This window comes from Octodon degus, unplaced genomic scaffold (genome assembly GCF_000260255.1).
Source record: "Octodon degus isolate 3935 unplaced genomic scaffold, OctDeg1.0 scaffold00039, whole genome shotgun sequence".
Taxonomy (NCBI): domain Eukaryota; kingdom Metazoa; phylum Chordata; class Mammalia; order Rodentia; family Octodontidae; genus Octodon; species Octodon degus.
The window spans coordinates 9113422-9118177 of NW_004524615.1; the positions used below are offsets into that span (position 1 = coordinate 9113422).

Consider the following 4756-nt stretch of genomic DNA (forward strand, 5'->3'; position numbering starts at 1 on the left):
AAAACCATCTTTCAGAATTTCCAGGTCGCTGGATGATTTTTAAATTACAGTGATGACCCAGGACATTCATCAAATATCCATGACAGACCTGAGGCATTTCGCAGAGCACTAATCCTAATGTGCTGGCCGTGCTTCACCTTTGCTGGTACCCAGGTGCATTAGTCACCCCATTACGAAAGCAGTGGCCTTGCTCTGGACTCAGACTCCTTCCCAGAACAGATGTCCCCAGGGCCCAGGGAACTGGATGAAGCATCTGTGTGTTCCCAAAATCTAAGAAGTGATGGGGCTGTCAGAGCTGGAGAGGGCCTGGGTACGGCAGCCATAGAGAGTCAGCGCTGGTTGCCGCTGGAGGCCAGCCCTGAGGTTACCAACCGGTTCCTTAAACAATCAGGACTACATCCTAATGGGCAGTTTGTTGATGTATGTGGAATGGATCCTGAAGTCCTTAGCATGGGACCAAGACCAATCTGTGCAGTGTGACTTCTATTCCCTATTACAGAAAAGTATGAAGTATTCGGAACAGAAGAGGAAGAACAAATAAAATCTCAGGGGCAGGATGTTACATCCTCAGTGTATTGCATGAAGCAGCAGTCAGCGATGCCTGTGGAACAAATGGACTGATCCATGCTATTGAAAACAGTCAGGATAAGATGCACTTTGAATCTGGATCAACCTTGAAAAAAATTCCTGGAGGAGTCTGTGTCAGTGAGCCCTGAAGAATGAGCCAGATACCTGGAGAACTATGATACTGTTCGAGTTACTCATGAGACTGGTGCCCACGAAGGTCAAACTGAGGCACCAAATGCAGATGAAAAAGTAGACCTTCATTTTACTGCATTAGATCATGTAGATGGGCATCTCTGTGAATTAGATGGGTGGAAACCAATTCCAATTAACCACAGGAAAACTAGTGATGAGACTTTAACTGGGAAATGCCATAGAAGTTGGCAAGAAGTTCATGGAACATGACCCTGATGAATTAAGATTTAAAGCAATTGCTCTTTCTGCTGTATAGATTGTCAATAGAAACACTGAATATTGTATTACTGAAAGTAAATTTCCGCTGCCATACACTAACCCAAAAATTTTGATATTTTCTTTAACTTGACTGATTAAACTTTATATGAATTTTTAAAAAGTGATAACATCTGTTGAATTTGCATTCAGAGTTCACTATTGTTGCTTGAAAGTAACTCCTGCAAGATCACTTTTACCTTCTGGAAAATTACAAAATAGGATATGTAGAGTGAGTGACAGTGTCCAAGTCCAAAGTCTGCTGGGACTCGCCGCCCGAGTGCACATTCAGGCGCAGCAGGAGAAGGGTCAGGACAAAAGTGGTCTGGGCAGAGCGACGTGGACTTGCCTCGCCCCTCTTCCTGAGTTTTACAGTATTAACAAGATGGCATTTTCTGATTTGGGCACACACTGAACATCCAGTTTAAATTTCAACCAGAAAACAACTTGGAGCAATATAAAAAAGTAAATATTTATTCATCACTTAAACAGTTACACAGACCTTACCGGGTGCTTTATAAAAAATACCACTTTAAGCCCATCTGATAAGGTCGTTGCGTTTTTTTTAATGACAGAACTGAGATTCTCCCAGCTTCACTGACCTTCTAATCCAAAGAAGAATATCATGAAGGCATCTGTCTTAACATCCCGTGGTTTCTCTTCTGGAGTGTTACTCCATGCATTTTAAATTCAAAATAATTGGTTTACATTTCTTAATCTCTAAGCCTTATCTTTTGTCTATTAAATTGTTTCAGTCCCACAATCACACAGCTAATAATCACCAGCTAGATTTCTGGCTCTTTCCAACACAACACATTCAAGAAGAACTGGACTCTTAATCTCCTGCCAGTTCTTTTCTTTCTTCCACTTCTTCCTTCTCAAAATTTGGGGATCAGCTTGAGGGAAGATCTCCCTTTCCTGACAAAATTTCTACACATGAATAAAAGCTGGTAATCCTTCCTCCAAGAGATGACTTACCCTCCCCTTCTCTCCAGCTGCAGCTGCCTCTGCATCCCTAGGATTAACGGCCATCATGCCCAGCAGAGGCCAGCGGAGGTTCTTCATCCTTTCTTTCTTCCTTCCACCACTTCCTCCAGAAACTCAAGAGAATCTTCTGGAGATGCAAACTATGTTACCCCTTCTTTGGGCACACCACTGACTTTCTGTTTCTCTTGGGATTACCTCTGTTGTTTGTCACAAGCATCCCTCATGCTCCCATGTTCATTGTTTCTCTTCTTCAGAAGCGTCAAGCTCTTTCTGACTTCAGGGCTTTCATGCACACTGTTCCTTCAGCCTAGAGCATTCTTCCTTCTAACCTTATGAATCAGCTTCAAAGATGCCTCCTCCTGGGTGGTCGTCCAGCCTTCCTGCTACATTTATACTGGTCTTTTACTTGCCACTGTTATGGACTAAATTGGGTCTCTTCAAAAATTCATACATTGAAAAAAATTCATACATTGATGTAAAAACCCTCAACCTAATGTAGTATGTGGAGGTAGGGCTTTTGGAAGGGGATTAGTGTTAAATGAGGCAATGAAGATAGGGCCCTCCTGACAGGGTTGGTTCCCCAATAAGAAGAGATGAGAACTCTCTCTCTCTCTGTCTTCTCTGTCTCTCTGTCTCTCTCTGTCTCTCTCTGTCTCTCTCTCTGTCTCTCTCTCTGTCTCTCTCTCTGTCTCTCTCTGTCTCTCTCTGTCTCTCTCTCTGTCTCTCTCTCTTTCTCTCTCTCTCTCCCTCTCTCTCTCCCTCTCTCCCTCCCTCTTCCTCTTCCTTTTTCTTCCCTCCCTTTGTCTCCCTCTCCCATTTCCTTCCCCTCTCTCCTGATTTATTCTTCCTACCCTCTTCTACCTCCTTGTTTCCCTGCATCTTTCCCACTTATACGAAGACACGACCAAGAAATAGCCTGAACCAGAACCCAAATAGCCATCATTACCATTGCCATAAACAGTATTGGCTCCTGATTGCAAAATAGCAGCCTCCAGAATAGTGAGGGGAAAACTCTATTGTTTAACCCACTCAGGCTATGGTATTTTGTCATAACAACTTCAACAAATGAATACACCTTCTTTCCTGATTTTCTCTCTTAGGTAACATACAGGCTAAGCTGCAATAACAAAGAGACTTGAATATAAAATAGCTGCAATAAGATCAAAGGTCACTCACCTGCCACGTTGTAGGTCATTAATCCAAGACCTTCTGGAAAGTTCTGTCATCCTCCATGCCCAACTTCAATCTTAGGAAGCACAGCAGCTGTTTTGCGCCTTACCATCTTTTTACCAGCAGGAAGGGAAAGGACAAGGGGTTTACAAGTGCTTCCTTCTTTGTACACCTCCCAGGAGAGGCCCAGACTAATTCTCTTCAGAACTCAGTCACGTGAGAAAGCAGCAAAACATGACAGGGGTTGGTCACACTCCATCAGCTAGGTGGATAGAAGGGCCCTGGGGAAAGGTAAGCCTCTGTATTTTTCTTTATAAGATGTATTTCAACTGGTAAATGTGTATTTACAGGGTTGGCATTCATTCAATGTCTGTCTTCCCTTTAGACAAGGATGAGAAGAAAGACACGTTATACATATTTGGATCACCACGATGCTCCTCATGCCAAAGACAGTTCCTGGAGTAAACTAGAAGATTCATAAATATTTGATGTTTGGGTGAGTGTATTAATAAGTCCTTTAAGTATTACTCAATCTGACATGTCCCCTCTGCCTCTCAATATAATCCTCAAAGGATAAAATGCGTAGCTGTGTGCACATGCATGCATGTTCCCTTCAACCCTCCGAGGCCCAGTGCTGCCTGTCCCACAAGGTGGCGCATAACTGCAATGCCACAACAGGAGAGGCTGACAGAACACCATGAGTTTCAGGCCAGCCTGAGGTGCAGAGCAGCTTCGAGATCACCCTGGGCTATACAGCAAGACCTTGTTTCAAAACACCAACAAAAAAATAATCTTATCTAAGGATCATTAGCAGCCCATTGAATTTTTTTCTTGGGTAGATCTCATTCTCCGACTACTGTATTTGTCATGCCAATCATTCCTTATCGTTCTTAGAATTTTTCTGCCTTGGTTTTTCCCTTCTAAACAATACTATTTCTGAATCCCTAGCCAAATAGGATAATCACTTTTGAGTTAGAGTTCACCTTTCTTACATTCTTCTCTCACAGCTTACTTTACTCACGGATTCACTAAGTCTTTCTCAACAGCTATTTGAATATTCTGTACACAGTGTTAATCAGCAAGAATAAAAATATATAATACAAGTTCACGTCCCTCAGGGATACTCAGGTGTTCCAGTGAGGTAGAATAGCAAATGAGCAATTTAAATGCAACGCACAAAGTGCTACAACAGAGATTTGTTTAAGTAACTATGGGAACACGTTTATGGAGTGCCTGCTCTTATCGTACTGGATCTATTATTATCATGGGATCATCTCAGCTTTAAAGATAAGGAAGTCGAAAAGCAGAGTTGAAGAACTTGCCCAAGGTTAGACAACCATAAAGTCAGAAGGCAATTGCTAGTTCGATGCATCTTATAACAAATGCTGTCTTTCCCTCTACCATGCTGTAATTCCATTCTGTCCTACTGTGAGTTCTCTTCAGGCAGCAGTCAGGTCTGGCCTTCTTCTCCATGCCCACCAGCATCCAGCTCAAGCCAGGTACCCAGAGCAGCCTGAAAAGATAATGTGAAAGCCTCACATACTTCTTCCCAATCTAGGGCCTTAGTCAGGCAGAATACATTACT

The 4756-nt window shown here is 42.7% G+C and overlaps 1 pseudogene; it reads left to right on the plus strand.

The window, feature by feature from the left end:
- Nucleotides 1-327: 327 nt before the first annotated feature.
- Nucleotides 328-1015, plus strand: LOC101573308 (annotated as a pseudogene).
- Nucleotides 1016-4756: the final 3741 nt, after the last annotated feature.